This window comes from Myotis nattereri (assembly GCF_964212035.1).
Source record: "Myotis nattereri genome assembly, chromosome: 17".
Lineage (NCBI taxonomy): Eukaryota > Metazoa > Chordata > Mammalia > Chiroptera > Vespertilionidae > Myotis > Myotis nattereri.
Window position 1 is genome coordinate 49,543,822 of NC_138092.1, and position 16,293 is coordinate 49,560,114.

Here is a 16,293-nt window from a genome sequence, read left to right on the forward strand (position 1 = left end):
AGCTTCTCCCGATGACACTTCTGTGGTCCCTCCAATGATGACCCGCATTCCCGTGGAAAGTTCAAACCTAGCATCCTGTACATGATTTATATACATAGCAGCGTGCTTTCAGCATTCTTCTTTTCGCTTAAATTGTAAACTCTTTCAGTGAATAAATTCTGAGTTGTTTCATTCCCTAACGTATTACCGTTTCTTAATACCTACTCACTGACCAAGGCAGTGTCGTGTTAGCTGCTAATCCCGGCCGTCGTTGATGTATGCCTGTTGCCTACACAGCAGCCAGCATTTTATTTTATTTATTTATTTTTAAAATATATTTTATTGATTTTTTTACAGAGAGAAAGGAAGAGGGATAGAGAGTTAGAAACATCAATGAGAGAGAAACATCAATCAGCTAACTCCTTCACACTCCCTCCTGGGGATGTGCCCGTAACCAAGGTACATGCCCTTGACCGGAATCGAACCTGGGATCCTTCAGTCCACAGGCCGATGCTCTATCCACTGAGTCAAACTGGTTAGGGCTACATCCAGCATTTTAAAGTCATCAGCCCATACACCAAGGTCTGTAAATGAGTCAGCATCCTTTATCTTTTGCCTATTTTAAGGTTAAAATTCTTTATTTTGCTATTTTACAGATAAATATGAATTTCCAGAGTGTGCACATATGTTGAAAGTAAAGAGCTGGTGAGGAGTTCCTTCTGGTTATTTTATATTAAATAGATTTCTCTTATTCTATCGAAAAGTTTCAATACTTTAGCAACTGAGTATTTGGGCTGTGGTAAAATACATAGTTGGGTGAATGAATGAGAAAATTCACAGCACCTGAATTATGTTCAGCTCATATAACCTATCATTACATCTTCTTTAAAAGAGATAATTTTAAACAGCGTTTCAGAATTCCATCTTATTCCCTAAAGTAGCACTACTGCTAGATTAAAATGTTTCCAATGTGAGCCAGTAATTTCCATATCAAAAAGTATAAGGTTCGTAAATTTATTTTCATCAGGAAGCCAGTTTTTCTTACTCTGGTCTGATTAATTATGAATGATAGGCAGGAGCTGTTAAAATTGTAATGTCATTTTGTCAAGACAAATAGGGAACCAGATTCTATATAAACATGTGTATGTTTACTGCATCTTCACTTTGATGCAACACATGTATTCACATTTATATTGTATGTAATCACATCTGCTTAAATACAGTATCAAATTTCACTTTAAAATATCTTCTATATAAATCTTAATTTTAAAGTGTTTCAAGTCTGCATTTGCATAATGTACCTAAACCCAGAATAGGGAGAAATGAAAATTAAAACAGGTGAAATGCACAGAAGAGGAAGTCCCTGTGAAATCAATTACTATCTGACATTCAGAAGCTTATTAAAAACTGGGTCACCTGGTCACCACACCCAGGTGACAGAGTTTCTTTTCTTCTCTCTCTCACGTCATAAAGTGTAAGAATGATGTCTAGTTGACAAAATCACACCTCTTGGAATTTAATTTACAAGAGTAAACAGTAGGTGGTAAAATAGGAGGTAGCACGTTAAGTAGAAAGAAACCAGGCACAGATCCATGAACAGAACGATACCAAAGTTAGGCATTTGCTCTGAAGATCTTAAGAAATCACATTCCTCAGTGCATCCCTCCCGGGAAGCAGAGGACAATAATAAAATATTTTGACATTAGAATAAACACGCACGTAAGAGGTAGCTCCATGTCTGAATATTTACATTATTGTAGATCTGCTCATTTGCAATGCAGTTTTCAATCAGATTTTCAAAGAATACATCAGAATTCAAAAAAACTTCAAAATGTCTAGGACAGATAATCTCGGTAGATGATCTCATGTTAAGTCTTCTCTGTCTCTGTCTCTCTCTCTTTCTCTCTCTCTCTTTCTCTATCTCTCTCTCTCTCTCTCTCTCTCTCTCTCTCTCTCTCTCTCACACACACACACACACACACACACACACACACACACACACACACACAAACACCATGACAATAAAGGGACATAGGAAACTCTGGAGGTGTTGGTGTATTTATTACCTTGATGGTGGTGATGGTTTCACAGGTGTTGCATGTGTGCAGTTCTTTGTATACCGATTATACCTCAATAAAAGTGTTCTGCCGAGCCGGTTTGGCTCAGTGGATAGAGCGTCGGCCTGTGGACTCAAGGGTCCCAGGTTCGATTCCAGTCAAGGGCATGCACCCTGGTTGCGGGCACATCCCCAGTGGGGGGGCGTGCAGGAGGCAGCTGATCGATCTCTCTCATTGATGTTTCTGACTCTCTATCCCTCTCCCTTCTTCTCTGTGAAAAATCAATAAAATATATTTTTAAAAAAAAAGTGTTCTAAAAGTAGCAGAAAAATAAGACCCTTCAGAGATCCAGATTTCCACGTTTGTTCAATAAAACTAAGTGAGCCTCTGCTTTCGGAAAGGCCCTGTGCTGGGTCTACAGGTCTGAGTGGGACTCATAAACATGTTCTATGATTAGCATTTAAGACATATTTTTAGGACACATTTGAATATGCACCTCATTTTTTCTGATTTCTATTTTTTTGGAAGTATCACATGATTGTGTTACATCAAATGTAGCTAACAAACCTGGAGCCAACGTTAAATTTAGGGCAAAATAGTTTGATGTGAATTTGAAAAAAATTCCCAAACTATAAAATGAAGTATCAAGAAAGTTAAGAAAAGTGACAGAAAGTGCCTGAGTCATGGTTGAGTTCTCAGCACATAGAGGTGCAGCAAAGGTGGGGAGCTAGGGGGCTTTGCACTACACAGACAGGTGGTCTCAGATAGTGTTGGAGTTGATGTTTCCATGACAAGTTGAAGGAAAGGGGCAATTATTGACCACAGGAAGCAGAGTCGGCAGGACAGCCTTTAGCCCTCAGTGCCCTGTTGCTAAGCGAACCCACGCAGACAATAGATTGGCAGGTGCTTATCTCTTCCTGTTCTCTGGCGCCCTCTTGGCACTGGCAGTTTGATGTTGCCCTAGTGGAAGTAGTTCCCTGGACAGCCCGTGTGCTCATCATTGCCTTCGTGATTTTGGTTGTTATATATGCATATGTGTGCACCTGTCTAGTTATTCTTACCTGATTTTGAAATGCATAAAAATGATAATCTTCTGAAGATTGCTTATATCACTAGAAGCCTAGTACTGAAAATGCACCTATGTTATTTTCTATAACTATACTTAGACTTCACGGGTCTCTAACCGCCTGTTACATGGGTGTACTACAATCACTCTCTCAGTTATCTAGTCTGATATTTGGGTTGTGTTCCATTTTTTTCACTGCTCTTGCTAACAATGATATACTGATTTTTGTACCTACTTATTGCTCAATAGACAGAATTTTCTCCTGCATGTATACCTATAAGTAGAATGACTCCTAATACTTTGGAATTTGTTAAATAATACCAATTTGTGTCCAAAATTATTCTAACAATTTGCATGCCTACCAGAGGAAAAAATTGGTTCATATTCTTAATATTCTTTCTAGCATTTGCTTACTAGCTTCGGTTTTTATTTTTTCCAGATACATGGGTAGAAAGTCTTATTTTGATCTCAATTTGCATTTTTCTGATGAATGGTTTGTATGGGCTTTGTGTGTGTATGTGTGTGTGTGTGTGTGTGTGTGTGTGTGTGTGTGTGTGTGAAGCCGTATGTATGTTATTTCCTTTTTAAATAATATATTTTATTGATTTTTTTACAGAGAGGAAGGAAGAGGGATAGAGAGTTAGAAACATCAATGAGAGAGAAACATCGATCAGCTGCCTCCTGCACACCCCCTACTGGGGATGTGCCCGCAACCAAGGTACATGCCCTTGACTGGAATCGAACCTGGGACTCTTCAGTCCACAGGCTGATGCTCTATCCACTGAGCCAAAACAGTCAGGGCTGTATGTTATTTTCTATGAATTGTCAGATCATGTCATAGATGGTTCCTTCGTTTATTAATTTGTAGTGATTATTAATATATTATTGGTTCTAATCCTGTGTCAACTATGTATAGCTGATGGAAACAAGTATGTAGCTATGTAATATAAATGCATGCTTATAGATCTGTTCCTGGGTTTTATTGGTTATTAAGATTTTAGAATGTTAATCTTAGAATATATATGACAAGTACCTTCTAATTTATAACTGCCTTTTGATAAAAAGAGCATCTCAATTTTAATGTATTTTACTTCATATACATATACCCATACATGTAGATATGATTATTAACACTTGGGGGAGAGGGGTTAGGGAACTTTCCTTACATCAAGACTGTAAGTGCTTACCTATGCTTTTCTAAGAGGTTTGGATATATTTCCTCCCAGGCTCCCTCCCTCCTTCTTTCCCTTCATTCATCCTTTCCTCCTTTTTATAAGGATAAACATTTTTCTAGCTGTCTAATTGTTCAGTCTATTTTATTCTTGACAATCTGTCATGCTATTTTTGTCCCCTACTTGTATGTCTATTTCAAAACTGATATGTTATTGTCTTCAAACAATCTATCTTTTCATCACCAGAACAACACTGTTGTATTTATTGTAGGTTTATAATAATAGATCTTCATATATTTTAGAGTAATTCCCTCCTTTCTTCAGAGAGCTGTGGCATTTCTTTGATATTTGCTTTCACTTATGTTCAATTTAAAATGAACTAGGCCAGGCCATAAAAACTCTATTTGAAATTTTATTAGAATACCATTACATTTCTGGAACAACTTTGAGAGAATGATGTGCTTACGGTAGTAAATTTTTTCTATGCATGAAGTTGAACTCTTAAACTAATTACTTAGGTCTTTTTTAATGTTTTTCATTGCAGTTTTCTAATTTTTATTGTGTAGGTTTTACACAAAATTTTGTTGGATTTTTCTCAGTTAATTTGTGGTTTTATTTAATTTCGTTTTAGTAGAAACAGTACTTCATTTCTTTTCATTGATGAATAATGTTCTGTTTTATGCATATTCTACATTTTGCTTTTTTATTTTTTATTTTTTTAAATTTTGTTTTATTGCTTAAAATATTACAAAGGTAGTACATATGTCTCCTTTTTATTTTCCCCCGGCCTCCCCTACCCCCCAGTGTCTTATTATTTAAATTTTTAAATAACATATTTTATAATTATGTTTTTGATTATTTCTTGATTACATGTAGGAATAGAAGCAACATATGTTCACCAGTCTTTATACAACCACTTTGCTAAACTTTCTAATTAATTAAATTAATTTGTTGGTAAATCCTTCTGTATGTTCTCTGGAGACAGTCATTGTCTACTAATAACTAAAGTTTCAGCCTCCTTTCCATCCCATATATAACTTACTATGAATGCTCGTTCTGAAGATGTCTGTACCTTGCCTGGAGGGAGTCATGTAAAAATATAGTTTTTATAGCTTAAAATAATTACACAATTTTAGTGAGTGTTAGCACAACCTGGAGGGCTTGTGAAAATACAGATTACTCAATGTCACTGATTATCAGAGAAATTCAAATTAAAACCACACCGAGGTATCACCTCACACCTGCCAGATTGGCTATCATCAACTAATTCAGAAACAACAGGTGTTGGCCAGGGTGTGGAGAAAAGAGAACCCTGGTGCACTGCTGGTGAGAATGCAGACTGGTGCAGCCATTATGGAAAACAGCGTGGAGGTTCCTCAAAAATTAAAAATGGAACTGCCTTATCACCCAGTGTCTCTACTTCTGAGAATATATGCAAATAAACCCAAACAACTAATTTGAAGGAATACATGCACCCCTATGTTCATTGCAGCATTAATTACAATAGCTAATATTTGGAAGCAGCCCAAGTATCCATCAGTAGATGAGTGGATAAAAAAGCTGGGGCACATTTACACAATGGAATGTTACTCAGTCTAAAAAATAAGGAAATCTTGCCTTTGCAACAGCATGAATGGACCTGGAGAGTATTATGCTAAGTGCAGTAAGCCAATCAGAGAAAGACTGATACCATGTGATTTTACTTATATGTGGAATTTAATGAACAAAATCAAGTAACAAACAAAATAGAAACAGACTGATAAAGAGAATAGACTGACAAATACCATAGGGGAGGCAGAAGAGGGCCTGGGTGAAAGGTGAAGAGATTAAAAAGTAAAGATTGGCCCTAACTGGCTTGGCTCAGTGGATAGAGCTTCAGCCTGCAGACTCAAGGGTCCCAAGTTTGATTCCAGTCAAGGGCATGTACCTTGGTTGTAGGCACATCCTCAGTGGGGAGTGTGCAGGAGGCAGCTGATCGATGTTTCTCTCTCATCGATGTTTCTGGCTCTCTGTCCCTCTCCCTTCCTTTCTGTAAAAAATCAATAATAACAAAAAAGTACAGATTGGTAGTTGTAGAATAGTTACAGAGATGTACATAACAGCACAGGGAATATTGTAAAAGAAATCTGTCCTATATAATAAAGAGGTAATATGAAAATTGACTGTCACACCCTTGCAAAAGATGGCCACCCCCATCTGGTCAAAGATGGCCACCCCCATGTGGTCACAAGTTGGCCACCACAAGATGGCTGGCAGGGGAGGGCAGTTGTGGGCAATCAGGCCAGCAGGAGAGGGCAGTTGGGGGGGACCAGGCCTGCAGGGGAGGGCAGTTGGGGGCAACCAGGCCTGCAGGGGAGGGCAGTTGGGGGTGATCAAGCCAGCAGGGGAGGGAAGTTAGGGGCAATCGGGCTGGCAGGGGAGTGGTTAGGGGGTGATCAGGATGGCAGGCAGAAGCGGTTAGGGGCAATCAGGCAAGCAGGCAGGAGAGCAGTTGGGAGCCAGCAGTCCCGGATTGTTAGAGGGATGTCTGACAGATGGTTTAGGCCCAATCCCTGTTGGATAGGGACTAAACTGGCAGTTGGACATCCCCCTACTGGTCCCAGATTGGAGAGAGTGCAAGCTGGGCTGAAGGATACCGCCCCCCCCCACCCCAGTGCACGGATTTTGTACACCGGCCTCTAGTATAATATATAAATGGCTAATATGCAAAGTGTCCTCTTGGGAGTTTGACTGGGAGACCAGGAGTTTGATTGCTTGCTATGACATGCACTGACCATCGGGGTGGTGCAGAATGAAGAAAGGCCCTAGTTGGCATCTGGTAGCCGGGGAAGGGAGGCCCCAGCTGGCAGCTGGAAGGCCCAATTGGCCCTGATCGCTGGCCAGGCCTAGGGACCTACCTGTGCAAGAATTTCATGCACTGGGCCTCTATATTATAATAACTATGTCTGGGGCAGGTGGGTACTTGAAGCAGTCGGGGAACCAACTCTGTAAAGAAAATGATTTCCTAATCACTAAGATGTACACCTGAAACTGATACAGAATGATATTGAATGTCAACTTTAATTGAAAACTAAAATAAATTTTAAAAAGTAAGTTTTATTATTTTATCAGGTTTTAAATGAAATTATAAAATCTTTATAATAAATCTTTCTCAATAGTAATTTAATTTTTATTTACTCTGTAGTAAAATCTACAATGGAGATCAATTTGAATGCTAAAAAAAAAAAATACCAATTGCTGTACCCTAGCCACAATGTGGTTTTAGATTTGTTAGTTCTGGTGTGATACTTGATAACTTGCATTTTCATTTTCCAGATGTTGCTAATAATTCTGGTCTCTGGACGTCAGTGGAGGAGACTGGTCTGAAATACAGACTGGAAACTTAAGTGTTTCACTAGAAATTTGTGATGTCATTGAAGTAATTTCACATACTAAATACTCACTTCCCTGTAACATTATGTTCCCTGTAACCTAATATTTTTCCTCTTTGAGTTTATAAAGATTAAATAATGAGGCATTATAAAATACTTATCTTGTTGTTGTTTTTTGTTGTTGTTTTTTTGTTTGTTTTTTTAGTAAAATATGTTGATGTTATTTTTATCTACAATGTGTCTATAGGAGTCAACAAATGGGCTAAGTGGATTGCTAGATGTTTCTACAGAGTACCTAGAATCTCAGTCGAATTAAGGATTATGATCTTATATGACAATGCATCTACCTTGGCCTCAGCTAAAACAAATTACTTCACTAAAGTTTGGGATGGATGAAAGTAAGAATTAACCCAACCTTGCACTGCCAATTTTAGCAATAATCAAAGAATGATGTACAGTTTTCGTGTAATTATTTATGTTAAAGACTAGAAGTTCAGTGCACAAAATTTGTGCACTGGAGGGTGGTTCCCTCAGCTGGCCTGCACCCTCTTGCAATTTGGGACTCCTCAGGGGATGTCTGACTGCTGGGTTGTGGTGGATAGCCTTCTGCTGCTACACAGCCTGCTGCTTGAGCTTTAGCAGCTGCTGCACGTGCACGGGCTGGGGCCACCATGGTCTGTCCTGCGAACACCATCAGGTGGGTGAGTCAAGCACGGAGGCACCCTGAGTTCCCTGTGTTTCCTGGAGTCACTGAGTTGTTCCGACTGACTGCCTTCTACAGAGAACGGCACTGGGATCGGGCCTAAGCCTGCAGTTGGACATCCCTCTCGCAGTCTGGGACCCCTCGGGGGATGTAGCAGTGTGCCAAGTGGGAGGCAGCTAGGGAGGAGCCCAAATTGGGGCTGGGTGTCTTGCCGCTCACTCTCATCCTAGTCCGCTGCACTTGTTGCTGCAGCTCGGTAGTGCTGCCATGACATCGGGAGAGGCTCCTGATACTGTGGCAACTGCAAGTGCCAGCTGTGGGCCTGGCTGCTGGCTGAGCGGTGCTCCCCCTGTGGGAGCACACTGACCACCAGGGGGCAGCTCCTGCACCTAGTGTCTGTCCCCTGATGGTCAATGCGCATAATAGCGACCAGTCATTCCGGTAGTTCCACCATAAAGGTTTCTTAGGCTTTTATTATATAGGTAAGAATCACAAGAATTTAGTAAAGAATCAGAATCAACAGATCCCCAAAATGGACAATTTAAGTACATAACTCACAATGGTCTTCCTGCAGTTTATTTCATTGCTTTTTGTCAACCCCCAATCTGTTAAAAGGCATTGAATAGAGCCTTCAGGTTGCACTCAGGCTATTGCATGTTTTTCAATAGAAATCACCAGATTTAAAACCATATGAAGCATAAGTTTTGCCTAATTTCCCCCATGAGATTGAAAAATGTAATTGGTCAATTTATCACAAACATCAATAGAACCAATTAATAAAACAAATAAATCTGGCTCCATATTTCTTTCTAGAAGAGATGGAAAGGGATTTATGTTTATAGCATCAAAGCCTGTGTGTGGATAGATAGGCTAGAATCACCTTTATGCTTTATGAAACTGGCCTAATTAATTTTTAGTCCTCTCAGTGGAGGATAGAAGTTAATTTGTTGCTTGCTCATCTGCCTATAGATATGTAGTAAATTATCTGGCCAGGAGAATAACAAACCATTGGACAACGGCAATTTTATTCTATTTACTGGATTAGAGGAAAAGCACTACAAACTTAATTAAATTGTGGTATGTTTCAGGAGCTGTTATTTATAAAGGTAGAATAAACAATGCCCCCATCACGGTGCTGCATGGATGTGTACTGATTTATTCCTGGAAAGCACACTGTGCTTTTATTGGACTCGATTCACCAGCATCCTGATCTGAGAATATTATTTGATTTAATAAGAATTAAGATCTATCATCTGTTGTAACCCCAGGATGAACATCTTGCATCTTGGAATAAATAATTTAATCCAATGTCTTTAAAACTTGTCCTACTTCTTAAGAAATCTTGCAAGTCTAGCATTTTAAAATGCTATTAAAATACCAGCGCACATCAATCATAAGATGCAATGGCATAAATGCCATTAGAAACTGATCAGGAATTCTTAAGGACCTAAGAAGCTCCTTAGTACTAAGTTGAGCAAGAGACATTCTTTTTTAAATACTGGTTGCTATGGCAACTCATAAAAATATGTTTATTGATTTTGAGAGAGAGAGGAAGGGAAAGAGATAGAAAGAAACATCAATGAGAGAGAAACATCATTGATTGGCTGCCTCTTGCATGGCCCCTACTGGAATCCAGCCCAAAACCCAGGCATGTTCCCTGACCAGGAATCCAACCATGACCTCTTGGTTCATGGGGCAATGTTCAACCACTGAGCCACACCAGCTGGGTGCTATGGCAACTCTCTCAATAGCAGTGTGAGGGTCTTTAATGAATGGCTTCCATGTCCTCACAGATTATATTATAAAAAATTTAAACAATTTTAAAAATTTCTATTGCATCATAACAAAAATTGCTCAAAATCTTCAATCTAATGAATTTGTATATGTGTAAAGTTTTAATTGACTATGCATTTAACAATTCGTGAGTGAATTAAACATTTGAAAAGACTATTAGCCTACAGGTACAAAGAATAAAACACCTGGATTGGGATTCAGTGCTGATACTAAGCTTCAGTCTGACCTTTGACCTGCTGCTTAGCCTTTCTCAAGGTAAACTTCCTCAACTGCAGGAAACAGGAATGGTATGGCGATACCTGGAAACTTAAGTCATTAGGACTTTGTGAGCACAAATAAGATGCTGGATGCAAAGGGCCACTGTGTGTTGTTTTTGCTTTTGTAAAATGCTATTAAAAAGACCTGTAAACATATGCTTTGAGCCTTCTCTAATGCTAATAAGTAAAATAAGACTTACAATGCATCATTTTAGTAGCCTGAGAAATATTCCTCTGGTAAGGAGAGCTCATGATAATGCTATATTTGTAGAACAAAGACAGAATCACATTTTAATTGGATAAGGTCGTGACACTGTTAAATTTGCAATAGGTAAGCCCATGGCTTATGCTTTAGATATCAGATTCACTTCTGTTAAGCATTTGGCCCATTGTTTCATCTGTAAACACTGAGTGGCCAGATTATTATGACCACATGACGTTTGTATGCAAATTAGCCGTACATTGCATCATATGGGATATGGAAGCTGAAGGCCTGTTCAAACACCTTTGCTGTCTGCAGTTACCAAGATAAAATGTCTCCAATTCGCACAGGAACATGAGGATTGGACAGTGGAGCATTGGAAAAAAGTCATGTGGTCTGGTGAGTCACATTTCCAGTTGCATCATGCAGATGGCAGAGAGAGAATTTGGCAGAAACAGCATAAAAGCCTGCACCCCACCTGCATGAGTACAACTCTTCAAGCTGGTGGGGGCAGTGTTATGGTTTGGGGCATGTTTTCCTGGCATGATTTGGGCCCTTTAATTCATGTGGAACAATGTCTGAATAACACAACATACCTAAGTATTGTTGCTGATCAAGTTCATCCTGTCATGTTGATGGCGTATCCCAATGGAGATGGCTTCTTCCAACAAGACAATGCGCCGTGTCACAGTGCTCGTATTGTGCAGGAGTGGTTTCAAGAACATGAGGGAGACTTTACCTTGCTTAGGTGGCCACAATCACCAGATCTCAATCCAATTGAACATTTGTGGGACAAAGTTAAAAGAGCCATCAGGCAGCTGATTCCACAACCATCAAACCTCACAGAACTGGACAGTACTATTCATCAGGCATGATGTCAGATTCCTCGCATAACCTTTCAACATCTCGTGGAGTCAATGCCAAGAAGAATCGCCGCAGTACTGAAGGCAAAAGGTGGCCCAACGAAGTACTGATGGGGTGGTCATAATAATTTGGCCACTCTGTGTATATTGTATGTTATATTATACTAGAGGCCTGGTGCACAAAAATTTGTGCACTCGGGGTGTCCCTCAGCCCGGCCTATGCCCTCTTGCAGTGTGGGACCGCTCCGAGGATGTCCACCCCAGTGGGGACCCTCACCCCATGAAAGTTTGGCCAGACTGGGTGAGGAGCTGATGGCTGTTTTCAGGCTGGCCTCACCCCCTTTAGGATGGGGATCCCCACTGGGGTGCCTGGAGAGTCTGGATGAGGGGCTGAGGGCTGTTTTCAGGCTGGCCAAGCAACCTGGCGATGTAAGCTCCCAGCCTCTCCTTTTTTTTTAATTCTGGGATTTATTTACCTTCTATAATTGAAACTTTGTTGCCTTTAGCGGAGGCCTGCAGAAAGCTTGGCTTCCTCCATCACCAGGGGCAACCCACTACTGCTCGCTCCAGCTCTGTGGCCACGGCTGGCTGAAAGCAGGTATCTGGGGTTTATTTACCTCCTATAATTGAAACTTTGTTGCTTTCAGTGGAGCTCAGAGCCGGGCCTTGGCAGGCGGGGAACCTTGGCTTCCTCCATCACTGGAGCAAGCAAGCCTCTTGCTCGCTCCAGCTCCGTGGCTGCTGGCCACCATCTTGGTTGGGTTAATTTGCATATAGTCACTCTGATTGGCTGGTGGGCTGGCTTAAGGCGTAGTGAAAGTATGATCAATTTGCATGTTTGTCTTTTATTAGTATAGGATTGTATTCATGTTAAACAAATATTAGAGTATATTTTTATTTTCCTCATATTGTGGCAATGGGCAAAATAATGTATCTGTGAAATTTGCTTCCTTACTCTTTTAACTTAAAACAAAATGAATAACATTTCAATTCAAAGTCTTTCTGAAAAGTTTGTTCCCTTGACATTCCTTTTTTAAATATATTATTCAAATTATTTATAGACATTTCCATATAGAAGTAACTATAAAAACAATAGAAGCCATGCTAAGAAAGCAGCAAAACCTCCCAGGAAATCTTTTTTCCTTAATTTATGAAAAATCACATTTTAAAGAGAGAGTATTGAGAAATGTGCTCTCTTCTATCTCTAACTTCCACATTCCTCTTTACTTAAGAGATTAAAATACAATCTAGTATATCTGAACCTGACCCCATATCTACGTTTTGGGGAATATCAAATGCTCATAAAGAAAGAACTCTCACAGTATCAGTCTTGCCTGAGAGAGATGGAAGGAAGGGGGGCTGGGGATTACTTTAGAGTGGGCATAATATTTGATTGTGTTTGTTTTTACTCAGTCACTACCTTTGCTAGAAACACCCCGCTCTTCAAATAATGTTAGTTATTTTTGCCTTTTCTCATCCCATATACACCTAGAAATGTGACATATTATAGAACAAATAGTGAATTAGAAAGCTACCATTGGCCTGCAGTCACAGATTTTCCTTAAAAACTAATCCATATTATCTTCAATTAGGAATAAAAAGCTCATTTTTTAGACTATGATTTACTTTTAACTTTGAGTCTTTCATCATACTGTGATTTTATTTTTGAGTCTTTGATCTCAAGATTATAAAGAAGCTGGGCAACAAAGTTTTAAATAATATTTTAGTTTAAAGTAATCAATCTACACTAATAAAAGAGAAACATGCAAATTGGTATCACTCCGCTATGCCCACCAGCCAATCAGAGAGACTATGCAAATTAACCCAAAAAAGATGGCGGTTAATTTGCATATGCAGTCCTGGAGCGAAGGCTCTGGCCAGAGTGAAGACTGAAGAATGAAGAGGCTTGGCTTCTCCGCTGCGGCCGGACCAAAGGCCTGGGTCCCGGGTGCCGGAGGAAAACCAGTGCCAGCAGCCAGGGGAAGGAAGGCCTATTGTGCAAATCTTCATGCAACAGGCTTCTAGTGAAATTACAAAATGAAATCTGTCTTATTAGAGATTAAAATCCAGGGAAATGGTTTCTCATTTTGCTTATAAAATACTCAAACTATAACTTCAATTTTTAATGTTCCCAGATTAGATCCTGTTCATTTTAGAATTAAATTTAATATTCATATCAATAATTACTTAGTACAAATTAACAAATGCTTGCTGATATCTGTATTATGTTTACATTTAAAATAAAGATGATGCATTAATTATGTTAATATTTTATGCTCTTGAAGATACGAAGTGACAATTTATACTAGTTATATAATAACTAGCTCATATGCAAAACCACTTTTTGTAAACTTTGGAAGACTGATTACTTGAATAAATAATGTAAATCTGTATTTTTTAAAAGATTGGCTGTTATACAAATGATTGAATTGTTTTTACAAATTCAAGTGCATGTGTGTTTTAGTACTTTATGAATAATAGCTGTTAAATATGTAAGTCTCAAAACATTCAATTATGATATATTGATAGCTTCCTATTGAAACCAAAGTGCCATAATCAGATCTGAGTTTGGTGGCTAGCAAAATCAAAGAATGAGTTCACAGATAAAGATAGTAAGTGGAAACAAAGTTTATTGAATATAGAGATAGATAAACTCACTGCAGCAGGCAGGGAGGGGGGCCCAAAGCAGGTTGCTGCTGACACTTCTTTGTCTAGGGATAGGTATGTGCTTTGCTAGCTCTTGATTGGTCCTTTCAAAGAATTCTGCCTCAGCAACATCCATACATTTTAAAGCTCACATCTTTCATGTTTGTGTTCCTTCCTGCACAGCCAGGTTGCCTCAGAAACTTCTGCCTAGGTGGGTCTAGTCTTCCTCTCACAAGGTCCCATCCTTGACAACCTCTTCTATCTCCTCATTCTACACTCTGATTTGGAGACCCCAACTGCTGCTGGGAACAGGGGTGAGGGCCACTCTGCTACTTCCAGCTGAAGAAGGACATTGTATGTGATGTAAGGGCTCTATCAGAGGCAGATGATCTGAGCGACCATGGAAGATGGGAGCTGACACTCAGTTCCATTTCCATGACCATCTGTAACTTGACTGCTTCCAATTCTGAAGGAAACAAAACATACAACTAAGGAGGAAAGGGTTCTTAGGATGCATGAGCCAAAGATGAGTACCAGGGAAAGCATTAAGAGGGGTCCAACTAGAGGCGAAAGCCAGGAGGCTCAGTTAAGATTCTGTAGCAGGTGCCCCAGAATTCTGAAAGTTATTCTTGGACTTTTGAGGCCTTATCAACTAGTTTCTTGGCCCCATTCCTTATTATGCCAGACTGAGTGGCATAAAAATAGCATTTTCTTCTCTAGGAACAGGCATTGCCCCCCTTTCTCAGCTGTGAGGTGATCAAGTCCTCTTTGATTTTGGAGGGTAGCTGCTGCCCGTGAGTCTAATTTGTCCTGTATTATGACAATTCTTGAGTCAATCTCCTCTAAGCTATCTGTAAGGTCTTTGGATAAGTTGTTTGTTTGTTTGTTTTTTCATTTTTATTTTATTTATTTATTTACTTATTTATTTATTTAATCCTCACCCAAGGGTATTGTTTCCATTGATTTTTAGAGAGAGTGGAAGGGAGAGGGAAAGTCAGAGAAGCATCAATGTGAGAGAAACATTGATTGGTTGCCTCCTGCATGAGCTCTGGCCAGGGTCAGAGCCTGTAACCAAGGTATGTGCCCTTTACCGGAATTGAACCCAGAACCCTTGGTCTTCAGGCAGATGCTCTATCTCTTGAGCCAAACTGGGTAGGACTGGATAAGTCTTCATAGTAAGAAAATGAGGTTGCTAGTCCCTCTATTCCAGTGCCTAGGCCTGTAGCTATTCCTAGGCTGGCAAGGAGAGGAAGGGGGGCAATGCCTCTCCTGGTCCAAGAATAAGAGGTGAGAGGGACCTGAAAGGACTGATTATTGGGGGCAATGTCTATTTCGGGGGAGCAATAGATTAGGATGCAGGTCCCAGTCCACTTGGCTGGGAGACAGAGATAGATATTGGTACTGCACAGAAAGAAGATTCATTGGCTTTCTAAGCAGGAAGTGTTCTCATTGGAGAAGAGGTGAGTGACCTTGTTGTTCTCATTTTCCCAAACAGAGAATATTCCAGTCAAGTTTGCCCTGATCTCTCTGTCTACGTTCCCTTGGGAACCCACACTTCAGGGTCCACTTCAGTCTTTACTAATGGTAGGCAATGTTCTTGCTCTGTTTCCATGCGTATGGTGGTCCTGAAGTGGGCTAAATGTCAGGCCCCAATAGGGCAGTCAGACTTTCTGGCATAATTAGGAAGGTCTGTGAGAAAAAAAAAAAATTGACCCAGTTACAACTCCAAGGCTGAGAAAAATGCCTAGTCACCAGCTTACCAGACACCCCCTTAATGGTCACACTATGGGATGAGGGTAGGCCGGGATTGGAGAGGAGAACAGAGATGGTGGCTTCAGTGTCAAAGAGGAAATAAATTTCCTCGCCCTCAACAGTCAGGGTATTCTGGGGCTCCTGGGTAGAGATTATAGTCTGTGATGGAGATGGGTGGGAAGGCATCAGGGCCCACCAGTCCTACTGCTGGACCATCTGAGATGCCAGATCAGCCTGTGGGAGCCTGCGCCCCTTTAGGCAGTCAGAGTGCCAGTGGTTCCCCTTGCAGATAGGACAGGGCTTAGAGCAAGCATGTCAAACTCAACGGCTAACATGGGCCAAAAAGACAAGGCATGCGGCCCGCGGGCTGCAAGTTTGACATGCTTGGCTTTGAGGGTGGCTTTCTGTCTCTCTGTAAGCAGTCCCTCCAG